Source organism: Meles meles, chromosome 15 (genome assembly GCF_922984935.1).
Source record: "Meles meles chromosome 15, mMelMel3.1 paternal haplotype, whole genome shotgun sequence".
In the NCBI taxonomy this organism is placed as follows: Eukaryota; Metazoa; Chordata; class Mammalia; order Carnivora; family Mustelidae; genus Meles; species Meles meles.
Window position 1 is genome coordinate 24,076,945 of NC_060080.1, and position 10,313 is coordinate 24,087,257.

A 10,313-nucleotide genomic window follows, 5' to 3' on the forward strand; every position below is an offset into this window, starting at 1 on the left:
ATTTTAAGACCTTATAATCTTTGGGATTAAAAATACATGTAAAAATATATAATACATTTATAATACATTTAATATAAATGTATTATTCCGGCCAGCTTTCTTAGACTAGCATTGATGCTCTATCTACCATATCTTCCCAACCTGGGTTTCCGATCTTGTCTCTGGGCACTGCCCTGTACAGATGCTACTCTGTTAAATAGAGTCTCTTCATCTTTTTTCCCCAAGCATGCGGACACTTCCTGTCTTGGAGCCTTTGCTTAAGGGCAAATTAGTTGCCAATAAACTTTCACAACAGATGTTTGAATGCATGTTGGCAATGTCTTCAGCAATGAAAATATACAGCTGTCTGCCCAGAACAGAACCACTCTTCTTTTGGGGAACACCATTGTTATGGACTGAAAGCGTGTGTACCCTCCTCCAAAATTCCCATGTTGAAGCCCTAACCCCCACTATAATGGTAGTTGGATGTGGGGCCTTTGGAGGTAATTAGGTCGTGAGGATGGAACCCTTCTGAATAGAAGTAGTGTCCTTATAAGAAGAGGCCAGAGAGTTAGTTTGATCTCTTTCTACCACGTGAGGATACAATGAGATGTCAGCAGTCTGCCACCCAGGAGAGGGCCCTCACCAGAACCTGACTGTGCTGCTACCTTGATCTTGGAGTTCCAGCCTCCAAAACAATGAGAAACCAATCTCTGTTGTTTATAAGCCACCTGTCTATGGGACTTCGTTACAGTAGCCTCTACTGACTACAATAGCCATCGCCCCAACTACAGATCTAGGATTCTAGGGAGGGAGGGGGGCTGCCATTGACAAGCCCTCACACATATGACCATGGTGACAGGTTCCTGATCTACCCAGGCCATCTGAATCCTTCTCAGGGACCTTCCTAACTGGAGCTTACTTTCCTTTCTGGTCAGGATGCTGTAATGATGCAAGCATGGAGCCCCTTGAGGCCACGGCAGGAAAGGACAGACAGTCAATTTGCAAAGAGAAACAGAAGTGAAGACAGAATCAGACGGAATCAGCCACTCTTAACTGCATCCCAGTTCCCTAAGGCCCGATCAAACCACCCTTCCTGTTCTTCGGTGATGTGGCCAGTCCATTTCCTTCTTATGCTTCAGCTACTTCAAGCTGGATTTCCGCTACTTGCAACCTACCAGTGCTGACTGATACTGCTGGTTCGGCAGAAGGCGCAAATCTTAACATGACCACTTTTTGGTATCAATCCTCAACAAAGGTTGAGTCCAAACTAAATTTAAAAATGCTTGTGGCTGGGTGCCTGGGTGGCTCAGTCGTTGAGTGTCTGCCTTCAGCTCAGGTCACGATCCCAGAGTCCTGGGATCGAGCCTCACATCGAGCCCCAAATCGGGCTCCCTGCTCAGCGGGAAGCCTGCTGCTCCCTCTCTCACTCCCCCTGCTTGTGTTCCTTCTCTCGCTGTGTCTCTCTCTGTTAAATAAATAAATAAAATCTTTAAAAAAAAATGCTTGTGACAATAAAAATTATCTGTTTTCTGATTGCTAAAGTTGAACACAAGCATTGTCAAATGGGTGTAAGAAAACTAGGACAGAGTATAAATGAATATCTCAGACTTTTATCTGTACATATATAAATGCATAGAATTATCTTCTTATTTTACAAAAATGGATAAGATTATGCACGTAATCCCATAGCTTGCATTTTCCACTTAATAATGTATTTTGGACACTGTATCAGTTCCTTTAGATCTGTTTGGTTTTTTCAGTGTTTATTTTATGTTCAAAGTGTGTCCTCCTAAATGTCTATCATTTGTAATGGCGGTCACTAAGAGTGCCTGTTATCTCATTGATGGAAATCTAGCTTGGAGCCCGGAGAGACCTCTGCTATTGACTTTTTGTGGGCAGGTAGGTTTTGAGAGAAGTTGAATGGCTCATTTTTCACCTCCATGATATAAAACCATGTCAGACAGTTGGCAGTATTTCAAGTGCTCTCTCGATTCAGGGTTGAAGCACACAGGAGAGCTAGCGGACATTCACCTGGCAGTCTGCCAGGTGACCTTAGCATTCCGTAATGTGGACAGAACAGGGGAAACAGCAAAGCCTGCTTGCTCTGGGCTTCTCGACTCAGCTTCATAATCAAGAGTCATGAAAATAATAACAACTAACACAAATGCAACTTTCCTTGAACACTTAATAGGTGCCAGGGACCCCGGCTAAGCACTTGACATTCGTTATTTTCTTTAATGCTTGTAATAACCCTAAGACTATCACCGCTCTTAGTAATTAACTTGAAGCTCTCACCCATGGCCAGGTAGCTAGCAAGTGGCTGTGTTACTTAGCTCAGGCTAAATAACCGTAGAGCCCAGACTCCTCACCAACATTTATTCTGCTCTCCAGTTTGCCCCACCTGACTTGGGACCTGGATCTATCCTTACCCCAGGGCTCAGGTTTTGAGGTATAAAAGTTTTTAGTGTTGGGAAAGTTTGTGGAAATTTTACTAACACCGTTGCTGTTGGTTTACAAGTAATTTAGGGGAGGATATTACAAGATCCTCTGGCTTGGTACAGTCTGATGCAAGAAAGTATTAGGAGTTTGTGGGGGTTCTGCTCCCAGACACCTCCAACATTTGCTGAATCAGACTTCTGAATATACTATCCATTAGAAAGAATATAGTTTCATGCGGTAATAAAATTAATAGTAATTATAAACAGCACCAAGTCATTAATAAGAAAACTCAACGTAAAATATGACTTTGGGAAAATTGAGTGATTTTAATTTCCTAAGGCTGCTGTAATAAATCCCCACAGACTTAGTGGCTTAATACAGCCCAGCTTCATTAACTTACAGTTCTGGAGCTCTTGAATCTAAAATGGCTCCCACGAGGCTGAAATCCAGGTGCTGGCGGTGTTGGGTTCCTTTTGGAAGCTCTAGGGAGGATCCATTTCCTTGCCTTTTCGAGCCTCCAGAAATGTATGCATTCCCTGCTCCAGGTCCCGCTCACTCTGACCTCTATTTCTGCCATCACATCTCCTTCTCTGACTCTGACTGTCCTACCTCCCCTTTTCAGTTGGTTATTATTGCTGTTTTTTTTTTAAGATTTTATTTATTGAGAGTGAGAAAGAGAAAGAGAGAGTGAGAGGAGTGAAGGGAGGGGCAGAGGGAGAAGCAGACTCCCTGCTGGGCAGGGAGCCCAATGCTGGGCTTGGGACTTCAAAATCACAACCTGAGCAAGGCAGACACCTAACCAACTGAGCCACCCAGGCGCCCTGATTGCTGTTGTTTTTGATAGAAAGCCGAATTTATTTCTTAATTGTGGTAAAATATGCAAACCATAAAGTTTATCATCTTAACCATTTTTGAGGATACAGTTTGTTATTATTAAATATACTCATACTCTATACCCATTAAACAACTACTCCTCCTAACCCCTAGCAAGCAGAATTCTACATTATGTTTCTATAAATTTGGACTGCTCTATATACTGGAATCCTACCATCCTTGTCCTTTTGTATTTGGTTTATTTCATTTAGCATAATGTCTGAAAGTTCAGGCCATAGCATGTGTGTGTGAATCTCTTTTTAAGGGCTAGATAATATTATATTGTGTGTACACACCTTTTGCGTATCCAGTCAAATATTGGAGGCTACTCAGTTTGTCTCTAGTTTGGGGCCTTTTTTTTTTTTTTTTTTTTTTTTCAGTTTCCAGACCCAGTTCTTCCCCCGACAACACCAAGCAATTCTTGAGCTGAATGCCTTTAGCTGAATGCCTAAATATATATTTTGTATAAATTGTAATATTGCACTATTGTAATGCTGCTATGAAAATGGGTATAAAAATATCTCTCTGAGACCCTGCTTTCAATTCTTTGGGGACATATAACCGAAGTGGAATTGTTGTATCACATGGTAATTCTATTTTTAATTTTTTGGGAACTGCCAAAATTGTTTCCCATAGCAGCTGCACCTTTTTACATTTCCATCAGCAGTGCACTGGGCTCCAATCTCTCCACATGCTTGCCAACATTTTTTGTTGTTGTTTTGATAGTAATCATCCTTATGGGTAGGAAGTGGTATCTCACGATGGCTTTGCTTTACATTTCTCTAATGGTTAGTGATGTTGAACATCTTTGTATGCGTATTGGCCATCCTACCTCTCTTTTATAAAGATCCTTGTGATTACATTGGTTCACTTGGATGGTCCAGAATTATCTCCCCATTTAAGGATCCTTAAATTAATCCCACCTGCAAAGTTCCTTTTGTCATGTTAGGTAACATATTCATAGGAGATTGGGACATAGACACCTTGGAGGATGATAGCGGTGTGGGGGGAAGTTCATTATTCTGCCTACCACAGGTAAGTACCATACCGCCAAAGCCAAGAGAATAAAAAGTTTGAAGATGGAATGTTTGGTTGATGATTTCAAATACTGCAGAGAATCTGTACAGTCCAAAAAGATTGAGCTAAATGTTACGATCAGTGACTTTTGAGATAGCTTTTGGTAAAGTGGCAGGGCTGCAACTCAGGAGAAATTATTAAGATTTTTATGTAAACTATTAACTTGTGATTGTACTTACATGTATGTGTTTCTCCCTGAAGGAGCTACGCAGATTTTCATAAATTCAGGTTAAAGTAAAAAACATGCCATACCCCCCAACACAAAACAAAACAAAACACCCTAACATGCGGTCCCAGACCAATATGGCAGCTCTATTCTGCAGCGTTCAGGGTCCAGGTTCCTTCCCACTGTCTGCTCCACTGTCCCCAGGAACAAAGTCCTGGTCCTTGTGGTCTAGGTGGCATCCACATTCCAGGCAGCAGCTGGAGAGGCAAAAATGAAGGGGATGCCAATACACAACAAGAGGAAAGATAGACCAGTTATTGTAAGAGGTCACTTGGGTAGAAATTAAGGTGTTGGGTGTGAGGGCAGATCACTTATATGGAGGGTCCAAAGAAGGGAGAGAGGACCAGTATTACAGAAGTTGAAGGAGCCAAGGAAATGTGTTGTTTGTTCTGTTAAGACAAGAATTGGATTCTGTTAAGGACTGACTGAGTCTGAAGATCCATAGCGTTCTTGGGGCGCCTGGGTGGCTCATCAAGACTGAGAATGAGGGGCACCTGGGTGGCTCAGTGGGTTAAGCCTCTGCCTTAGGCTCAGGTCATGATCTCAGGGTCCTGAGATCTTGTGATCTCTGTCTGTTAAATAAATAAATAAAATCTTTTAAAAAATACAAAATAAAATAGAGATCCATAGCATTCTCCAGGTATAGGTGTTCATCTGGCTTCAGAAAGGAAGAGATTGTCTTTCTTGTAGCGCTGGAAAAAGCACCAAGAAAACTGGTGACAGAGGAAGAAATACGGAGATTGAGAAACTCTGAGATAGCTCATCTCATGAAGTCAGCAGACTTCATCTGACTCGAGATTAGGAGGCATGATTATTTGCAGAGAGTAACACAGGTGGGTAAAGGTAGAGGCCCAAGCATTTCAGGGTTTATTGAGCAAAGACATTTACAAAACCCTGGGAAGTGTGAGGAGGCAATGAGACACTTAGAGCTGTGTAAGAAGCACTCACGTGGAAGGTGAGTGCTCTCTTACCTTCTCTTACCTCCACGGGCACAACTCCAGTGGAAGGGCCCTTCAAAGCAAGAGAAGGGAAATCAGAGCAGAGGAGAAGTCCATGGACACACCAACAGAAGGGTATTCTGAAAGTCTGATGCACTTTTGTAGTTTTGTACATGTAGGGTTTGTAGTTATCATACCGCATTACCTATTTGGGGCGTGTCAATCGGTTCAGTCAGAAAGTTTAGTCAACAACCAGGATAATGCACCATGGTGTATTGGGGTTTGCTAATAGCCTCGTGTTTCTGATTTTACCTATTGGAAGAATGTCAGAGTTGGCACCCACAAGTGGTAAAGGAGCTCTTATCCCAAAACACAAAGTTCGTTTAATGCTGGAGATGGACTACTATACTATATTACATAATGAAATAGAATAAAAGAAAAACATTACTTTAATAGACAACAAGAAGGTATTCAATCAAATTGCATACCTACTTTTTATTTGATTTTAAAGATTTTATTTTATTTTATTTATTTGTCAGAGAGAGAGAGAGAAGAGCCCAAGCTGGGGGAGCAGCAGGCAGAGCAGGCAGAACAGGCAGAGGGAGAAGCAGGCTCCCCACTGAGCAGGGAGCCCGATGCAGGACTTGATCCCAGGGTCCTGGGATCATGACCTGAGCCGAGGGCAGTCACCCAACCAACTGAACCACCCAGGCATCCGATACTTTTTATTTTTAAAGAGGAACCTTACAGGGCGCCTGGGTGGCTCAGTGGATTAAAGCCTCTGCCTTCAGCTCAGGTCATGATCCAAGGGTCCTGGAATCAAGACCCACATGGGGCTCTCTGCTCAGCAGGGAGACTGCTCCCTCCTCTCTCTCTGCCTGCCTCTCTGTCTACTTGTGATCCCTCTGTCAAATAAATAAATAAAATCTTTGGGGGAAAAAAAGAACCTTGCAAACTATTAATAAAGGAAAAATTTTTTTGACATATATTCACACATGTACTCAAAGGTACTTAAATAAAAGACAAATGACTGGAAAGAAGTATGCAAAATTATGATCATTTGAAGACAGAATAATCTATCTAGAACATTCTGGAAAATAAACCACAAAAACATTATTTTTCCTCCAAAATAAACAACCAAGAAGAGTTATAATATGTAGTAGAAGTTCCACTCACAGTAATCCCCTCTGTTAGTTTCCTAGGACTGATTCAACAAAATCCCATACACTAAGTGGCTGACACAACAGAAATTTATTTTTCATAGTTCTGGAGACTGGAAGTCCAAGTTCAAGGTGTCAGCAGGTTTGTTTTCTACCAAGGTCTCACTCCTTGGCTTGCAGGTGGACTTCTGCGTCCTCACGTGGTCTTTTCTATATGTTTACACACCACTGGTGTCCCTTTTATGTAGCGATCTCTCTCTCTCTCTCTTTTTTCTTTTCCATGTGCTGTGCCTCACTTCGATAAGTCTGGAGTCTTGGAAGCTTGACTACCCTACATTCTCCTACAAATGGACCTTGAGAGCTTGTTTGGGGGTTCTAGCAGAAGAGTGCAGCTACTTGTATACCCTTGATGGAAGAACAGTCCTTCCCTCTCTCAGGGGAGGTCATCTTCCATCTTCCATCAAGCACGCAGCTTCAGGGAGGGACAGGCACATGGAGGGTAAGGGAAGAAGGAGACTCCTCCATAGCCAGCCAAATCAACCCTGGTGACCAATGTCACAGCCAGATTGCCAATCTTCTCCTTTTATAAGGACACCAGTCAGATTGTTTTGGGGCCCACTCTAATGACCGTATTTTAACTTAATCTCCTCTTTAAAAGCTGGATCTCAATATATAGACACATTCTGAGATACTCTTTAAAAGCTGGATCTCAATATATAGACACATTCTGAGATACTGAGAGTTAGGCCCTCAATATATGAATGGGGGTGGGGGCACACAATTCAGCCCGTAATAACTCCAAAAAAGATATAATACTTAAATATAACCCTAAGAAGATCTATGAACAACCTAAAGGAAGGTAGCCATACCATGAAATTGTACAGAAAGACATAAAGAATGTTTAAATGGATGGATACATACCATGTTCTTAAGTGGGAACTTCTCAGTATTATAAAGTGCTAACTTATCCCAAATGTAATTAAACTAAAAGGTATAACACAACTGTAACCAAAAGCCAAACAAGATCTTCTTCACATCTTTTATCTTTTTGTGTTTTCCATACCTGTTACAGTAACTTCAACTGTATATTCTTTATTTCTAATAGGTGTGCCACGGTCAGCTGGATCCATCGCCCCCACCCCAAACTGACCTTCCCAATCGCCCTCTACCTGGTAATGGGAGTTCATCACCTATCAGTCACCTCGGAGAAGATCCCGAGGTGATCTGGCTTATCTGGGAAAATTCTTCCTAGTGGAACCAATAAACAATCAGTCCTATGCAGCCATTTTTGTTAAAGTTAAACCTGCTCCTTCCATTCCATTCCTATCTGCCCTCCTTACCTCACATTTGGATTTTAACTCTGCATGTCATCATCATCTAGATTAACCTTTTCATCATTCTCTTCCAAGTTTACAATTACTGGGTATAATAACTCTACTGGGTGACCTTGGGCACGTTAATCACTGTGCTTCAGTTTACTCATCTGTAAAATGGGGATAATAGATAATAGTACCTACCTTATAGAGTTTTCATGAAAATTAAATGTTATAAATTGTTAGTTTGTAGAGCACTTAGAAGTTAGCACTATCTATAAATTTCTTTAATAAATAAATATCTTCTCCATTGTTTTACCTGGTACTTAAAATACACACTTTGAGGAAAATTCATTCCTATGGGTTTAGACACTGCGCTTTTCTTTTTTTTTAAGATTTTATTTATTTATTTGACAGACAGAGATCACAAGTAGGCAGAGAGGGAGAGAGGAAGCAGCAGGCTGGCCACTGAGCAGAGAGCCGGATGAGGGACTCGATCCCAGGACCCTGAGATCATGACCTGAGCCGAAGGCAGAGGCTTTAACCCACCAAGCCACCCAGGCACCCCCACCATGCGCTTTTCAAATGATTATTTTCAGAAATGCTTGACTAATGGGTTATCAATGAACACAGATGTTCCTTACAGCAGTACATTTAATAGGAAAAGACTGAAGTAGGTCTGTAGGAAAAAAAATGTAATAAAAGATGGTGAAGTCATACAATGGAAAACTATGGATGGAGACAAAGATATATTTGTCAATAAAAGTTACATTTGCTATGGAGGGATGGCTATAATACATTGAGTAAAAAAATAAGTTGAAGAGGGGCGCCTGGGTGGCTCAGTGGGTTGAGCCTCTGCCTTCGGCTCGGGTCATGATCTCAGGGTCCTGGGATCGAGCCCCACGTCGGGCTCTCTGCTCAGCAGGGAGCCTGCTTCCTCCTCTCTCTCTGCCTGCCTCTCTGCCTGCTTGTGATCTCTCTCTGTCAAATAAATAAATCTTTAAAAAAAAAATAAGTTGAAGAATAAAAGGCATAATATGCTTTTATACACATTTGTCTCAGGAATAGAATGCACAGGAAGCTGTAAGCACAGGGCAGAGGTTTCTGTTATGAAAATAAGGCTATATGACCTCTCTACAATGAACATGTTTTACTTTTATAATTAAAGCTAAGTAAAAACAAAAGAACAATGAAATCTAAAAATTGTTCAAACCTTCCTTTTCTCTAGACATTTGCCTTTGACGATCAGGTTTTTATTTGAACTGCATGAAAATATTGGTACTTTTGAGGTTGATGAGAAGTCAGATTGCGAGGGTTTGCTTCAAAACCTCTGTGGCACTAAGATGGTTTAAAAAACCTTGCAGATGACCTGAGGGTTTTGAAGGGGCGGGGGTGGGAGGTTGGGGGAAGCAGGTGGTGGGTAATAGGGAGGGCACGTATTGCATGGAGCACTGGGTGTTGTGCAAGAACAATGAATACTGTTACGCTGAAAAAATAAATTAATTAAAAAGCTAAACAAACAAAAAACCTTGCAGATGAACCTCAAAAGTTAGTGTTTATTTATTTATTTATTTATTTGGCCTGAGAAATACTGAGAATCAAATACGCTTCATCCCGAAACTCGGGCCAAGATCATTAATGTAATTACCTGGGAAACTCAAATAAGATGAGACGCAAAACCTTCTATCTTAGGCGTTGATGAGGGTTAGGGGAACAGCTACCTTCTTCAACAAATATCGGACTTTCGGAGGTAGAAAATTTCTATGTGGAATTTTCCCATCCTCGTGATAATCATTTCCACTACCAAAAGAAAACTCGAGTTGTAAATTCAGTCGGGCACACTTGAAAAATGCCTTTTCCCATGTTCTTCCGGATTTCCTATACACCGAGATTCAAAGGGTTTGGGGGTTGTCAATAAAAGGTGGCCTTTTTTAAGGCATGACAAAAGCAAGCAATCTCAAAGAAATTAATGACACGGTAAGGTGTAAACTATCAAGGCACCTGCTTTGCCTAGAAAAACAGCCTGTTGTTTTCATTTGTCATCACCGGGTCTCAAAAAGCTAGGCCTTAGCCACCACCTGGTGACGCTGATGACGCGCGATGTCTTACAGCTGCCGCAATTAGAAAGGCTGAGCCTTCTCCTTTAAGAAGCTGACTCACGTGGATGCTGTGTTGTGTGCTCTCAGCTGGGAAGGAGGTGGATCCGAAGTCTCTCCACATTGGCCGCCTCCGGAGAAGGGGCAGAGTTAGCCTCTTTGATTGGCTGTACGAGTACGAGGAGTAGAGGCAGGGGTGGAGCGAGCTG